At 37.6% G+C, this 18,217-nt stretch overlaps 1 protein-coding gene across 3 annotated transcripts in view; it reads left to right on the top strand.

Moving 5' to 3' along the window:
• Positions 1–18,217, top strand: part of ARHGAP24 (Rho GTPase activating protein 24) — a 648,119-nt gene that overhangs the window by 317,071 nt on the left and 312,831 nt on the right. The window lies entirely within an intron of this gene.

The raw sequence follows: 18,217 nt of genomic DNA, 5'->3' as shown, positions 1-18,217 counted from the left end.
ATTCTTAAAATGTTTCTTATATTTTGGATATTTTTCATTAAAAACATATAACTTTTTGGCATATTTTTTAGGCCTATGTGGACTTATGAACATTCTTTCCTTTAACATGGTATTCAAACTAGGTTATGTACAGTCAGATTGCAAGAGCTATCTTTGTTCAGGGTCATAGGGTGATAAATACCTTCACAATTAGTTAAGTATTTTCCATGAATATTCCTGTATCTGATGGACATTTTATCAGGTTTATTATACAATCATATTATTTTAGTATTGTTATTGAGTAATGTCCTTTAGGGACTTGCTACTGCAAAATAACTTTTATATGAAGAATTGAGTAGGAAATTTTAATTTTTATTTATTTTAATAACTTATTCAGTCTAAAAATTGCCAAAGGAATTTCTTATGCATAACTATTTAAAACATTTTTTTAATGCTTTATTTTTATTTTTGAGAGAGACAGAGAGAGAGAGACAGAGAGAGACACTAGGAGAGGGTAAGAGAGAGAGGGAGACACAGAATCTGAAGCAGGATCCAGGTTCTGAGCTGTCAGCCCAGAGCCCGATTGATGCAGGGCTCAAACTCATGAACTGAAAGGTCATACATGACCTGAGCCGATGTTGGACACTTAACCCACTGAGCCACTGAGCCACTCAGGTGCCTCTTTTTAATTTTCTTTTAATGTTTATTTATTTTTGAAAGAGAGAAAGAAATACAGAGAGTGAGCAGGGGAGGGTCAGAGAGAGAGGGAGACACAGAATCTGAAGCCAGCTCCAGGCTCCAAGCTGTCAGCACAGAGCCTAATGCAGGGCTGGAACCCACAAACCGTGAGATCATTACCTGAGATGAAGTCAGATGCTTAACTGAGCCATCCAGGCGCCCCTCTTAAGCATAACTCTTGATCATAAATATAGAAGCTTTAAAGTGGAAGGTTGGTTAGACAATGACTTGAGAGATTAAGTGTAACATACACTTAAAGAAAATAGGCATTTGAAATTTTTATCAGAATAAAAACAGTTTCACTCAGCAGCTAATGAGAAGTCACCTTTTATTGAGTTGCTTTCCAATAGAATAAATATGCTCTTTCCTTAACTGGTGGATGAATTTAAGTTGCAAATTGCAGCTTTAGAATTTGCCTACAGGTATTGAAACCTGCATCAACTCTTAAAATCCTATATTATTGAGTCAAAGGATATATTGTGAATTGTTTACTTTTAGTAAGAGAAAGTGGTGACCATAAACCCAAAACTACTTAATATCCTGTGGAGACAGTTCTGAAATGTATTAAAAAACACTATCTGTTATAAAATAAGAACAACAAATAATTTGTATAACCACTGAATTTGAAACTGTAATTAAAAATTTAAGTGACATTTTAAGGGAGTGAGAATTTTTTATTTTGCCTTAAATATTGCAGTATAAAAATCCTTCAACACATAAAACAACAGAAAGGTAGACAGTATTTTAGAGTCAATTAGTTTGTTTCATACCAATGATTTAATAAGCTTATCTTTAATAATCAGCTGGGTTTTTTTGGTTTTTTTATTTTTATTTTTTTTAGTGATAGAGACAGAGCATAAGCTGGGGGTGTGGGGGCAGAGAGAGAGGAAGACACAGAATCTGAAGCAGGCTCCAGGCTCTGAGCTGTCAGCACAGAGCCCAACATGGAACTCAAACTCATGCACCTCAAGATCATGACCTGAGCTGAAGTCAGACCCTTAACTGAGCCACCCAGGTGCCCCAATCAGCTTTTTTTTTTTTTTAATGCAAGTGTGATAATCATGGCTTGTGGCCATACTTATCCAAAGCTATCATCTGAGTTTCACACAATAATGGCCTAACAGTACTAGTCTTTAAAAAACCTTGCTCCTTTCATAGTTCATTAAGACTTATTCTTGGCCAGAGTATATATAGGTTGGTGAAAAAGTTTACAACAATAAATGTAGAGTAGTACAAAATAGGGTCAGAATCAAGAGGCTCTGAGTAATTCAAATCTAACATTTCAGTGGTGCTTTGGAATAGTTTTCTATTGGAGAAAACAAAGAATTTTTGTCTTGTTTTTATTTTATTCTTTGGTTTTAGACATGACTATTGCTAATTTTGTTTTCTCCTTAGCCTTCTCATCTCTGTCTGGGCTATGGCTAAATTTCTTCAGCTTTCCAAGCCTCAACTTATGTTGCTATACAGTTGGGAGAAGAATTTCTTGAAACTTATTCGTGATTGTATTTTAATAAAGTGCTGTCAGGCATACACTGAAACCTTTGGAGGGAAGGTAATGCATTCTAAGTGGCCTACTTTGCTCTCCCCTTTGAATTCCATAAGATTTAGAGTTCTCTAAGGAAAGGAGGAATGCCTTCTTTCTCTTTTAAGCCTTTCTTCTCAGAACTTTTGTGCTGAAAATTAACAGTGCATCTTTAATATCTAGTCAGCAATGAAATTTTCAGTTAACTCTTTAAGGAAATATGGGGAGTAAAAATGGTCAAAGCAGAGTAATCTTTAGAAAACTTCATGTTCGCCCGCTCACCCAAGGGGACAGAATGTTAGGCAAATTAATGACATTCCCCTCCAGGCATTTTCTTGAGGTAATAGATACTCATTTGGTTGACCCAGTACCAGTACTTCCGGGGTAATGATAACTATGAAGAGGTTTTACAAAATATCACAGCTCTGGTTAGTCTCCATTTACAATTGCTTTTTCATTGGTTAATTTGTCAAAACTTTCTTTTTGCCACCAACAAAAGAAGAAGCACAGTATTTTTCCTCTCCACTGCTCTTGTGTAAATTGTTTAGAGAATTCATTTTCCATAAATAAAATAGTTAAAGTGGTCACTTGTTCCAGTGAAAACTGCTGTTATCAACCTGTTGTTCGTGGAACAAAAGTAGAAGCATTTATATAAATATTATTCAAACCCCAAGTTATTATAGTGAAATACCACTCTGATACAGAATTCAGCCCACAATAAGCACAGAATAAATACCTGCTTTGCATTGATTATCTGAATGTAAAAGTATCTCATTATGTGAGAATGAATTTGGCGTAGCACCATAACATTTAGACTAATTTTCCCAGAACTGTCTTTATAGTAGTATTAGCGTGTTCTCACACAGTTTAGTCATAAATATGGGCCATGGGGAATCTTTGAAGCCATTTTTTTCTCTGTAGCTGGCCAAGGCTTAGAGCTCCTATTAACAGGCTCAGTGAGGAGAGTGTTGGCAAGCATACGTGGGAAAGACAGTCTCGCCCTACCAGTGAGGTAAGCAGAGAAATTCAAGCCCTCTAGCCTCTCATATTTGACACCGACAAAGAGAAATCAGTAGTAAAACTAATTAAAAATAAATACATTCCCTCATAAACAAACTACATGAAAAATTAAACTGTTCTCGAATGCTTTCAACCTTTAAGCAATTGAAGATATTTTCTGAGTGGTTATTTTGATTTAGAAAGAGGAAAACAGGAAAAGAAAGGTCCCAAGGTAGACAAGTTGGCTGAGGTGGCCCAAGACAACAGAAGGGAAAAAGCTTCCTATAAGAAAATGAAGTTTGATTTCTTAAATTATAAAATGAATTACTTGGCAAAATCAGGTGTTGCACTTTGCACATAGTTGTTTGAGGTTTAAAAACTGATGTAGGTTGAATCAAGTAATGAAGACATTTTGTGGCTCTAGATGGTGTTAGGAAATATTAAGGTTCAATTTTGACTCAATTTTTGCTAGAGATATATTTAATTTTAACTGACAAGCATGAGAAAATCTGAAAACATTTCCTTAGACTTCTGTAAGTATGAAGGCCATAATTCGTATCATGTTGCTTGCCAAATTCAGGAATAATGTAAGAAAAGTTATTCTGAGATTTCAAAATAGTTTCAAATATTTGAAAATATACTAATCACAAGAATGATATTTACATTTTAATTCTCCAAGTTGAATAACCAAATGTAAATAAAGGGTTTTGAAAATCCCAAAAAGTCCCTTTGAGAATCTCCAATAGTTATCCTAGAGAGGCTTTAGGATAAATATTGGTGAAATCAATATATTTGGAGTAAGAGCCTCTTAATAATGTGCCAGGACCAGTTCTTGGCCCTGTGGATAAATCGGTGAAAAAAGTAGACAGAAAATGCTCTCATCATGGAGCACACAACCTAGTGGGTAAAACAAGACAATAAACAAAATAAATGAGTAAATGATACAGTCAGATAATAGGTACTTTGGAGAAAAATAAACCAGAGAAAGGGACAGAGAATGGGAACTGGAGGGAAGTGCCATTTTAAATCCAGTTGTCAGGGATGGCCTCCCTGAGGGAGTGCAGTTGGAGCACAGATGTGAGGGAATGAGACTGCCAAGCAGAGAAAACAATAGGTACAAAGGCCCTGAGGCAGAATCCCACCTGAAGTATACCAGGAAGAACAAGGAGGTGATTGGAGTAGAATGAGACGGCATCAGAAAAGCCATTTTAAGGACTTTGGCTTTTACTCTTTGTGAGATAAAAAACCATTGGAAGATTTTGTGTAAGGGAAGTTCATAACGTTTTAACAGTATCTGTATGGTTGGTGTGTTGGAAATAGAATGAAATGGTCAAGGGTGGAAGCAAGAAGACAGATTAGGAGGCCCTTGAGGTAATCCACGATTTGGATGATGGCAGCTTTGGATCAAGGTGGGGACAGTAGAAGTGCGCAAAATGCTTATACCAGTGTTTTGAAGCAGATCCAATAGGAGTTGCTAGGAGATTTATGTGGGATGCAAGGAGATCCAAGTCAGTTATGACTCCAAGGCAGTGGTCCTCAACTGGGGATGATTTTCCTTTCGGGGAACATATGGCAATGTCTGGAGGCATATTGGGTTGTCACAACTGGAGAGGGTGCTATATGTATCTACTGGATGGAGCCCAGATCCTGCTTGACCTCCTGTGATGCACAGGATAGTTCTCTCCAACTAAGGATTACTAGGCCCCAATGTCAACAATGCTGAGAAATGTTGACTAATGTTGAGAAACTGGACTCAGAATTTTGGCTTGAGCAACTGGAAAGATAGAGTTGGCAGGAACAGAATGAGGAGGCTGCTAATGAAATAGTTTGGGAAAGGGAAATCAGGAATTCTGTCTCTTTGACGTACCTGTTAGATTTTCAAGAGATCAATTTCACATATTACAATGCTATAAAGTAAGAATGAGATTATAATTCATCCATTTTGAAATTATTCTTAAGTGGTTCCTTGAGAAATTAAATCCCTATGGCATAGAAATAATGCCTCCAACTATGCCCGTGTCTGAAATAAGGCTTAGTGTAGGTTCCAAAATTTCAGATATATAAGAAAAGTGTGAATATAGTGGCTGTATTGGTTTTCTCCCTGCTGGTTCTAGTATACTGTTTGAAGTGATATAATTCTAATCTCAGAAAATTCTATTTTATCATGTTGATAAACACATTTTGTAGCTAAAGAGGTTGTAATTAATGTTTTTCCTAATACATTATAGCTCTTATATCTTTTGACTAGTCTGATTTTTGTGAAGGGGAAATGTTCATGCTAGAAAGACTCTGGATAATGAGAGATTATGCAAAAAGGGATTTTCCCCCTTTACATGTTTTCCCTCTTTTTTAATGTTTATTTATTCTTGAGAGAGAGAGAGAGAATGAGCAGGGGGGAGGGTCCAGGGACAAAGGATCTGAAGCAGGCTCCACACTGACAGCAGTGAGCCTGCCTGACATGGAGCTTGCTTGCCACAACCCACATGGGGCTGGAACTCAGGAACTGTGACATAACCTGAGCCTAAGTCGGAAGCTTAGCCGATTGAGCCACCCAGGGGCCCCTGTTTTCCCTATTTTGGATCCAGGGCTAGTAGCACACATTTCCCCAAGCAGCATCCCTGATAGCTTAGAAGATATCCTTTTGATGCCATCCCTAAAAATAATTGGTTTCTTTTCACCTATTAGTCCTTTAAAATAGCTTCCTTTTTCATTTAGATCCGGAATGCTTGCAGCTGAAAAAAGCAGCTACAAGGGCAGTAAGACTTGTTGCTAAGGGAAGTTGGCCTTATTACTTGTCAGCTGAGCTTGGTAGGTTATGTGGAAAAACGGAATGTGCTTAAACTAAGATTTTGAAGTCTTTCAACTTTGCAGTTGAATGCCTAAAATTGAATTTCTTAATTAACTTCTAAGTTGCGACTGTCCCTCTCATTCTCTCCCTACATGCATTCCTTTCTCTAGGGGAAGCAGCTATTCAGTGAATACCTTAGACCTGCCCAACAGCCATGAAGCAAGGAAAATGTAGATGCTAGCGATTTAATTCAGTCTCACACTTTAGTTAACACTGCTCAGTGTTTCCCACTTTTTTGTTTCCAAATGTCAAATTTTCTCTTGAAATACGGTGTTAAATTAGTTTTAAAACACATCGCCCATATAAACATAACAAAACAGCCAAAACGATTAATTCACAGCTACTGGTCTCAATAACCCAGATGTCCAAGGCTGCAAGCAATGAAATGGTGAGACTCAGTGAGTTAATTTCAAAGAAAACCTGTACATGGGGATTCTTTAGAAAGCTGTTGGTGGACATAATCCTCCGTGTTATTTTTATAGTTTCAGTTTCTAGTCCATTAGGTATTTTGAGAGTTTCGGTTCATCTTCGCTTCCACCACTTTTATTGAGACTTCAAAAATAGAAACAGTCACAGACAAATGCTATGATGCATGTGGCTTCTAGTCTCTTATTTCTTATTACAGTACCTAAACTCAGACATTGGTTCAGAAACATTACAGAGATGATTGATGCATGTTACAAACCTAGAAAAGCCATTAGGAACATGCATGGATTTTGCTTTAAACATGTTTTATAACAAAATTGATGTATGGGCACATCTTTTTGAAATAGAATATAGTGAATAGATAATATCAAAAATATGAAATGCAGATTGTGACTCCTTAATAATAAACAAAGAAGTAGTACAGTTAACTAATTGAGTAGTCGGGGAGTGACTTTCTAAAGAACCAAGGAAGGAGCAGGGGAACCCAATTTCTAGACTCTTCTGGGTTAACTTTTTCTCTGGTGGCCAAAAAAAAAAAAATGGCCCATGGCTCTAATTAATCTATTACAGCTTGCTTATTAAGTCATCATATGGTCATCCTTTGTTTTGTTTCTCTAGACTTGCAAATTTTCAAAATCAACAAGGTATATGAAAGTTTGATTTAATTTATTAAGTATACAGGTTCTGCCTAATTTGCCATTTATTTTCTATTCTTCCCTTAACATCCATTAATTATCTTATTGAATTCTATATCAGCAAGCTAATTGTGTGTTTCTAAAGAATTCCAATGTCCTAAAGAATCAGATTACCATAAAAGGCACATAAAAATCTGCTAGAAAGAAAAGAGTTTCTTAAATTACCTGTTGGCTTTCTGTCTGACTTGAGGTTTACAGTTGTTTAACCTTTTTTCCCTCATGTGAATCTAGAAACAAAGAAAAGGAAATGCACTTAAAATGAAGTTAGAGTTTGGAACACCTAAATATTATCTGTAGTTAAGGGTAAATAAATAAATGCAAAGGTTTTCTTAAGTGGTTGAGTAACATAAATCCTCAAAGTCTTTTAAAAATGAAAAAAAATCACACACCTCAAGGCTTATTTAAATGCTGGTTGGGTTGATCTCTTGAGATGCCCTTCAGTTTTGTGGCACTCTTTGACAGCCTGATTAAAGATACAAGAGTCAGAGCATAATAAATTTCTTATTAAAGTATACTTGACTCGTTTTCTTTTCAGTGTTTTAGTTAATTTACCCCAATCCTTTGTTCATAGACTTTCACTAGACTTGTAGTTTCTGATTTTCTCTGTCCTCAGATCAAAGACCATTAAAACAAAACAGAACATGCCATACAGTTTTCATTCATTCATTCATTCATTCACTCATTCATTCATTCATTCATCTATTCCACAACTAGCGACTTAAAACTTACCACGTGTGGGCACTGAGCAAGCTACTGTAGCTACTAAGAAAACAAAATATTCTGCCTACAAGGAGCTGATTTTCATGAGAAAATGAAAGAAGGCAGGGAAGTTGATGGACAATTACAGTGCATTTGCAAAGTGCTATATAAATACAGGCCAGTACAGGTTACTATAGTAGCATATACAAGGGGCTAATGGCATCTTCCCAGAAGAAATAACCTCTAATCTGAGATCAAAAAGTGAATGGGGGTTAGCTAGAAAGAGAGACATGGTGACCGTCCTTGCAAAGAGCCTGGGGTTTTTAGTATCTTGCTCTATCTGAGCTTGAAAGGGGAAGCCTCAGGAAACAAAGCTGTGGGTGTAGGAAGGTGGTCCTTTGTGATGGACCTCAGGGACCAATCCACATTAAAGAGGTAGAACTTGATCCAGAGAACAGTGGGTTTAAAGGTTTAAACTGTAAACTAAAATGTTGGATAGACATCAGAAGGATTACTCTGGCTCTAGTTTTGGAAGAAACAAGGAAGGGACAAAGACCAAAGTGAAGGTGGTTAGGCTGGTGAAGTAATCAAGGAGAGAGATGTCAGTGATGTAAACTAAGGTCTGAACCAATGCTGAAAGTAGATAGACTTAGACTTTACATGTAGTGGTAGAATTTCTAACATTCTCATGTATATTCTGCCTTTCTTATTATTCTCTTAGCTGCTATTTTATCACTAAGTGACAGGATTTACTCTGGAATGCTTGGTGGTCACAGCTTTTGGCTCAGTGACCGTGTTTCTTATTCATGGTTGGGTGCACAAAATCTAGGAACATCAAGTCTTCAAAATCTACCTGTTATCCTGTCTCCCTGATTGGAATTGCCTCAAAATTCAATCTTCACTTCTAAGGCAGATTGTCTAGAGAGACAACATGATCTTACTTAACTGAGGAAGTCTGGCCCTAATGTGATGTTCCAATACCCTGTAAGCCTGATTTGGATTTCAGAGCCATACTGTCAATGTATTATGGCAGCACATCTAGTTAAAAATTCATAGCATACATTATTTGAAGAATGGGGGATACCTGCAGGTAAACAGACCCATCCTATTCTCTCTGAGGCAGTCACACTTTACAGTTTGCTAGACATTATATGAGAAGAGGAAGTTGGAAAGAGAAGTGCACTGACAGTGTTGGCAGGAGGAAGTACTATTACAAAAAAGAAAAGACCACCCAAATGCAAAACTACAAGATTTGTAGAAAACAGGACGAAATCTTGTGACTCTGGATAAGGCAAACATTTTTTTAGATACAACACAAACAAGGGTGCCAGGGTGGCTCAGTTGGTTTAGTGTTCGACTCTTGACTTTGGCTCAGATCATGATCTCCCGGTTCGTGGGATCAAGCCTTGAGCTGGGCTCTGTGCTGACAGTGTGGAGCCTGCTTGGAATTCTCTTTCTCTCCCTCTCTCTTCCCTTCCCCTGCTTGTGGGCACACTTGCTCTCTTTTTCTGTCTCTCAAAATAAATAAACTTTAAGAAAAAAAACCTAAAAAAAGACACAAACAGTACAAATGATACAATATTTAAAAATGATGATACAAAAACAAATGATACAATATTTAAATTAAAAAAATTTTTAAAACAAAATTTTATTCATGAAAATTAAACACCTTTGCTACTTGAACATCACTGTTAAGAAAATAACAAGAGAAACCATAAACTGGAAAAAAATAATGGCAGGACATGTATCTGATAAATGATTTTTTTATCCAGGATATATAAAGAACTTTTACAGCTTATTAAGACAGGCAACTCAATAACAAAAGAAAAGAAAGAAAAGAAAAGAAAAGAAAAAAGACCACCAATTAAAAAAATGTATAATGTCTGTGTGTATGTAATGTATGTAATATATACATACTTCTCTGTGTATGTATGTAATTTACGTGGGATAAATTGTTAGAACTGCAACTTAACCATGGTGTTTGGAATTATGAAATCTTAATAAGTGCTGTGTTAAGCCAATTCAAATAAAAACACTGCAGGTCATCAATACTGCAAACATAGAAATATATAACTTGGATAAAGAGATCAAAAAAGGTAGACTGCATTGGCCCTGTACTTTCAAACATATAGAATACAGGGCTTTTTCTGTGCAATACATGCAAAGTTTCAATCTAATCATATATTTTAGTGGACTAAACTCTCCATAGGAGGTAATGATAGAAAAATATTTTAATGCATCTACTCCTGCACATAAGGATATTATAATGAAAAGCACAATTAACTATGTAAATATTTTCAGTAATTAAGGAAAAAGATACTCAATATGTTGGTGAGCTAGGTTCTCCAATTGTATAGAAAAATATGTCAACACCCTTGAGTGGAGCCTCAGGACATATCCCCAGAATACTGACTCTTGGAGAGGGCCGGGAAAAGTAGAAGGAGGAGAGAATGGATGTGAAGCTATGGAAAGTGATTTTTGTCTGGGTTGGGATGGGGTGGCTGCAAGTTATGACTCTATCCCAAGAAAGACTTCTTCTATTTGAATATTCTGTAACTCAGCCACTTTTTTTTTAACCAATAAGCTTCTAAGTTTATTTGGCTGCATCAAGCAGCTGAATATGGACTACAGTGCAGAATGGTTCCAGCAGAGAGAGGGAAGAAGATTGGTGAAAATTCTCTGAGGACGCCTTCTTAGTATCCTCCCAATCTTTAGAGGAGGATAGAGTGATTCTATTTGACATTTACTTGACATAAATTGTTAGAATTGCAACTTGCCCATGGTGTTTGGAATCGTGAAATCTTAATAAGTGCTATGTTAGCCAATTCAAATAAAACCACTCCCAAATTACCAACATTGCAAACAAAGGAGAAAGCAATAGGGAATATTAAATTAATACCTTCTTAGTCTCCCACATAATTTATATGCTGAACCCAACCAACTAAGCAGATGAAAACTTGAACTCTCTTTCTTCTTTCTTCCACCCCATGTCTCTTTTCTTGAGGAGTGGTGTCACCAAAGGAGAAAGTGCAGAGAGAATGTATTTTTAGGTCACCAATTTCTAGTGATTTAATTTCCATATTTTCTTAAATCTACTTGCCTAGCTTCTTGCTATGTCCTAACTCAGGACTTCATTCCTTCTTGTCTGAATGTCTGCGTTGCCTCTGAAACCACTCCTTGCCTAGAATCTCCCTTTATCACGTGCAAAATTACCTTCACACTCCTCACAAAGGGATCTACCAACACTCAAGCTGATTATGGTTTTCTCATACTCACAAATCTTCATTGGTTCCTAGGAGCCTAGAGTAGTTCTAAAGCAGAGATAGGCAACATGATTTGTGGGTGTTTGAGAAAATATAGATGAAAGGTTTTATCCCAAACCAATGAAACTGAAATCTCTTGGGTTAGGGCCAAGGTGAGTGTTTGAAAAAGGAACTGTAGGTCATACACAGTTAAGAACAAATGTTCTACAAGATAAAATCTAAATTACTTTGTATGGTATAGAGTGCCCTTCATTATTTGCCCCATCTTAGACATTCTCAGATGACATCCTATATTTTGTTTCATCAGTTCTGAACTCCTTTCAGTTTGGGGAACACATTTTTCTTTCATTCCTCGGTGGCTTTGCATTTGATGTTACCTTTTACTAGACTGCCCTTGGTCAAATCATCCTACCTCTCTTTCTTGCTTTGGTTTCTCTAAGTCTTTCTGCCCTTCTTAGCAAGAATTAAATGATCCGTTTTCTGTATGCCTGCTATATTTTGTCCATTGGTCAATTATAAAAATCACCATATTACCTTTGTTTGCCCCTTCTCCCCTAAGAAATAAAAAACAATATTCAGATTTCCATATTCCAATAACTTGGCTTCAAGTAGACAGTGAAATAAATATTTGTCAAATTAAATATGAGTAAACTAATGAATGTGTAAGTGAGTAGAAGTGATTCAACAAAGCTTGTGGATGAGGAAACTGGGAGCTATAAATAAACAGAGGCTTTTGATGCAGCCTTTTATGTTGGAGCTGTGGGTATAGGACATCCATTTCTGCTAAGAAGACACTTCTTTTTCTTCTGAAGTGTTAAAAATACACTTTTTACATACTCCACTATAGTTGAGCCTTGAACAACAGGATTAGAACCATGCAGGTACATGTATACATGGATTTTTAAAATAAATACAGTATAATACTATAAATGTATTTTCTTTTATAGATTTCTTAATAACAATTTCTTTTCTCTAGCTTACTTTATTCTAAGAATACAATATATATAACATATATAGCACAAAGTACATGTTAATCCACTGTTTACATTATCAGTAAGTCTTCTGATCAATAGCAGGCTATTAGTAGTTCAGTTTGAGGGAGTCAAAGTTATATGCAAATTTTTGACTTTGTGGGGGATCAGCACCCCAAGCCCCTCATTGTTAAAGGGTCAACTGTATATTTATGCAATTGAAAAGGGAGCTTTCTATAGAACTTTTCTTACTCTGACTTCTAAATATGGGAAATTATAGTTGGAGACTAGGATTGCCCAGGTAAAAACAAATACCTACTGATGTCTCTACTAAAAGGGTGAATATGCTGCAAATCTAGCCCTGAAAAAATGCAGAAAAGTCTCTTGAGAAAGGGCCAAGACACCTCAAGAGATCCAGGATCAGACATAAATGCTTTTCCCCATTTAAGAAGTAGAGTTACTAACTTTCAACATATTCTGTCCTATTGGTGCCCAAGCTTTGTAGTGAAACTTTAACCTATGAAAATATGAATGAGTTTAATATGCACACAGCACAGTTTTCCATTCCTAATGAGGAAACAGGCTCAGAAAACTTTTTGCCCATCAGGAGCCATTCTGCTGTTTTTCTGATGTGTTTTATGTGTATGAATGAATCTAAAACCATGTGGCTTGAATTTCTTTTAAAAATACTTAGCCTTGTGCATAAAAAGAAAGAGCACTGGGCATAAATCTGATTGGAGTTGGAATGAACTAGAGAGAGGAGATGTTTAATTAAGCCATATTGTGGCAAGATGAAATCTTTCAATTTCTGCTTACAAAACTCTCTTGTTTGTGAATTTTCTTTTAACTTGTACTTCCTTTTAGTCTGGCCTTCCTTTAGAAATGTGCAAATCATTTCTCAACTGGGACTTCCTCACTGGGACTTCATAACTTTGTTTTAGTCATAGCATGGTTTATACACAGATGTCACAATGGAGACACCAAATGGGAGTGACTGTATTTGAGTATCCTCCCCCACTTAATCCCACCCATGCCACCCTTGGTTAGAGTTGCAGAAGTAGATCTTGGCGTGAGTTAAGGTAGAATCCTTCCCATCATCAACCTGATTATTGTTCTGTATCAGCTGGGAAATCTTGACTATCCAGTCAGCTGACCCATCTGTCATAGCAGTGAGTTTTGGTGCCAAACAAATAAGAAAGGCAGACTCCTGGCTCCAGTTGGGCTCTGGTGGTCCAGGAAGAAATGGCTGTGTGGATTTCTCCAACCAAGGAAACATTTGCTGTGGAGTGTCAGTCAGGATGAGGGAAAGCTTTATTTAAAGACATTTGGAAAGTGGAAGTGGAAAATACTAAATTCTAGCATTCAGAGGCTAGCTGTTCTTCTTTGTGTAATTAAATATCTCCCCTGCTGAGTACTTATTTTCATTATGTCTGATAGTTTGATGTTCTGCAACCATAATGGTGTAATAGCATGCTATCTTTACTAATATATTGAATTTATGTCTTCCTTTCTCTAAGGGCACTTGTAGACATTCAGTTCTTTTCTTCTTTCTGGACTTAGAGGAATGTGAGCCTCACCCTTAGGAAGCTAGCCAGTGGCTGGTGCATGGTTTTGAACAGTCCAAGGCAGAGAAGAGATTTTCCTTTAATAAGATAAGGATGAGCTTGTACAAAGAACATGTGCAATGTGTAGCAGCTGCAGTGCCCTCTGCCCTTCCTTTTGCTCAAACTCTACCGCCCTTTAGTGGTCTGGGTTCAAAGATTCCCTATTGCAGACTTGTACATGTGCTGTTCTTATTTGGGACAATTCTTCATCCCCCTTCAGAATGGTACAGAGAGCCCTTAAGACATTCCTGCACACCTATAGGCAGGTTCCATTTAACAGATGAACACAGTTTATTGTATAATTCTTAAAATTTGATACTGTTTCATATTCATTTTAGAGCTAAATTTTAGTTACTTTCAATAATTTTATTTTAATTACTTCACGGTGTGGCAAAACTTCTCTGTGTACTTTTTTTCCTTCCTTCTGCTTCTCAGCCAGTGTTTCTTTCTCTGGCTTTCTCTGTTCTAAGAATGCAATTTCCAGGATGAGTGTGAAAGAGAAAGAAGAAAGAAATCTCCAAATCACACAGGGAGAGCTGGAAAAGTGCTTATAAAACATTGCAGTATGACTATTTCACTTTACCAGTGGGGCCATCTAAGCACTGAGAAACTTTCTTGTCTTGTGTCACTCTGAGAATTGATGGCTGAACTTGGTCTAGTGCACTTAGTCACTTAAAGTAGGGTCTTTGCCCTTACAACTGCAGGAGCCCAATTTTGGTTTAGAATCCCCAAATTTGATTTCCTGGTCTGGCAATGCACTTAAAAAAAACACACATGTTAATTGACTTATGTAGAAAAGACTTAAATGTTTATGAAATCATACTTTGTTGCATAGCTTATATTTAATGGAAATAATAATGTTGTAAGAAATCTGCACCAACTGAATCTGAAATAATCTGATGTTCTTGTTAATGCCCAGAATCTCATGATGTCTTATCCTTGCCTGGGCTCCAAGCCTACCCAAGAAGTTAGTGGCATCTGGACTAAATCTGCAGTCTACTGATCAAGCCATGGTTCTCTATCTTTTGCATTCATCAGAACTGTCTGGAGACCTAGTTCAGTAGGTCTGGTGTAAAGCCCAAAAATGTGCATTTCTAAAACTGTTCCTAGATACTGTTGGTACTGTGGGACTAGTGATCACACTTTTATGAACCATTGCTCCAACAAAAATAGTAGATTTCATTTATGTTACCTTCAGCCTAATTAAAAGGGATTAAGTAGGCAAATGCAACTATCTTGCTGAACAGCCCCTTGTAGTACTAAACTCAGACGATTTGTACCACTTCTTAAAGAAGATTACATGATATGTGCCGTTTTATCATTTATCCCAGAATAATACAAAATCTCTTTCACCGATATATGGTTGTAACAATAATACTGTGTCTTCCATTATACTTTATTAAACAAATGCATATAGTATACCTTAAGTAAGTCAACCTCCCTTTAAGGTTGTCATGGCCAGTGCCATTTTGCACATTTTATAGTTGAAAAAGCTGAGCCTCATCTAAGACCACAAAGGATTTAAAATCACAACAGCTAGTAAGCGAAGAGATGGCAGGGATTAGAACCCAGTTTTTCTGACTCCAAAGTCCTATGTTCTTCTGACAGCCTCCTAGTGAAAATTGGTGAGCTAATGGTACCTTTCATTGTCATGTAAAATGTGTAAATCTGCATAATGTTGGCTACACAGGATATATAGGATTAACCCTGTAAACCTTGAAGTACTTACTCAAACTCCAACATTCTTATAACCATCCTGAAATGACCTAAGGATCTGCCTGGAGGTAGACTTTTTGTTACTGTTTGAGAATTCCTCATGGATGATGGAGACAAAAACAAAGCCAAAAATAGCCAAAAAAATGTGCATCTCACCAATTAGAGTTGTACAGATTATTCACAGGTGCTAAGAGGGTAGCCATAACTGTAATCAGAGACGCTGAAAAGTCTTCATGAAGTTTATTCTTGAGCATTGCTTTGAAAAAGATACATGATGTGGTTCATGGTAGAGGAAAGGGCAATTCTGGGGAGGGGATAAAAAGGAAAGAAAGGTTAGTAAGCCTCCTTCTTAGGCAGAAGTGAAGAAGACTGAAAACTGCATGTAGCAGAAAGATAAGGGCAATTATGCACTAGAGGCCAGTTAAAAAACCAAGATGTACATGCCCTTGAAATACTCAGCTAAGACGATAGTGGATATAATCAGGGCTCCCCTAATGCAAGTGACGTGAGAGTCCAAATTAGATATGCAAGTTGTATCATCTCCCCTTAGGGTCCTCTCTGGGTGTTTTCTATAGGAAAGTGTGCTTAAAAGGAGATTTGGCATGCATCTTGCAGTTGTTGGGCAGTGACATTGGCAGGTCAGGATGACCAGAAAGTAGCTGCCAGAATGTTACATTGGTTTAATGCATGTGAAACTCCAGACACTGCACTGACCAAAAGAATCTGGGAAGTTCTGTGACAGATGGAACCATTTCTGAATATTCTTCAAGAGAAAATGTCCTGTAATATTTAAAGTTGATGAGACCAACGTTTGCCAAATGGCAGATGCTGCCAGTAGAAACTTCCAGCTTCTGGATAAGTGATGGCAGTGAGCCTATGGAGTTACTGCAATTATCTAAAGACTCAATAATGACTCTGAAGTATGTACTTTGCTTCACTTAACATTATGTTGAGCTTGAATTGGCTTGTGGCTCACCTCGTTTGATGAAGCAAACCTGCCTCAATGTTTGGACATGCCTCTGATGTTTACATGCTCCTGTCTACCCAAAGTCATCACACAGGACGGGTAGAGCCAATGCTATTCACACATAATTATGTTTGCTTTGAAATGCATATTGGGCTTCCACTCTGAACCTCAGAAACTGGGGTGATTATTCTGCATACAGTCCCCATTTCGTGGCCCTATTTCTCCCACTGTTAGGTAAAAGCTGCCTGGAAGACCCCAAAACTAAAATGGAGAAGTCATGAAAAGAGTTTCCTAAGTTACGAATAATTGATGATGAGTATAAAATTGATGGTAAGTTTTCATTGCATAATTTGATTGATATGGCAGTTATCATAGCAGCCTTGAACAGAATGCTCTTGTGAACAAGATAATTTATCTCACTGAGTCTGTTTCTGCATAAATATTTTAAAATGAAAGGCATAATAAATCTGTCCATAGCATACACACAGTGGGCTGCCAAGCCTGCCACCTGTTTAAGGTTTTAATGAACCGTTTTGCATTCAACAAAAAGCCATATCAAATTAATGTTGACATGTTGCTTTGCTTTTGCCTTTCGTATTCCAGGAACTCTGAGAGATCATTTTGTAAAATCCTATAAATGGAGCAACACTGATCTTTTTATCAGAGTTCAGCAGCCACTGTTAGGCAAGCTCCCCCAGAATTCACATTTACATCTGCAGCTTAATTGGGGCTTGGAGTTTGGGAGTTGGGGGCAGGGTTAAAAGTGTTGGGCGAATGGAGAGTCAGAACCCAGTGACAATGGAAAGAAACAACACAGGGCAAGGAGTCAAGAAACGTAAATGTTTGTGTTGGTGCTCCTACTGTTATCTGGTGGCCTTTTGGCTCCTGAGGATCCATTGTTGGAATGCATAGCGCGTGGACTAGGTCTGGAGCTGGGGAGAACGGAGAGAAGGGCTAAGAGTAAGATGAGACAGAGCAGTGCTGAGCAGGGCAGGCATGCCTATTCATCTCTAAAAATCTTGCTGAGACAGCCAGAACAATGTCATCTCATTCCCTAAACATACTGCCCTTTAATTCTGTCCAAAGAAGAAGCTGTTTTGAAGTAAAATAACATGTTAAGGAAAGGGTTTTCGTATTTCCTATTCCAGTGTCATTATGAAACACAGGTGCCAGCAGATCTTGAAAAATGGCAATGCGTATAGGAAGCACACGGAGAGCCACTGCCTCCTTGAGTCCAGAAGGGAGGCTTCAGCCTCACAGGGTGAAGTACCTTTCCTGGGCAGAGCAGAGCACTCCCATTGGGGCAGAAGAGTGCTTTCCTGCAGGCTTTTTACAACAAGCAGCTTCGCTCCTGAGCAGCGTGGATATCCTCAGTCAAGAAGCTTTGATTAAATAAAGGCCATTAGCAAAAGATGCACGTACAGGTCATTGCTTTGCCTTCTGCTCCGGTCTTCTCTCTTCATCCCCCTCACAACATCTTAATGAGATTTTAATCCTCCATTTTTATGTTAGCATGATTATACACAGAGATTTATCTTGTACTCCTGACCTTGGCAGACAGTCCACACTTCACATGCATATTTGAGGGGTGAAGGGGATTCAAGTTTGCCACCCAACCTAGTTAGGTACTCAGCCTGTACCTCCCTGCTGTCCCTTAGGGTGACAGCCAGGCAACGATGGGCTTAATTAGCCTATTTCACATTCAGAATATATTTTCCAGCTAGCCTTTGGATCTGGCAGCTCACTAAGGATGTATCTATCCCTGCTGCTGCTGTTGCTGCTGCTGCTGT

The sequence above is a fragment of the Acinonyx jubatus genome, chromosome B1 (genome assembly GCF_027475565.1).
Source record: "Acinonyx jubatus isolate Ajub_Pintada_27869175 chromosome B1, VMU_Ajub_asm_v1.0, whole genome shotgun sequence".
In the NCBI taxonomy this organism is placed as follows: Eukaryota; Metazoa; Chordata; class Mammalia; order Carnivora; family Felidae; genus Acinonyx; species Acinonyx jubatus.
This window is presented reverse-complemented; position numbering and strand designations above follow the sequence as displayed.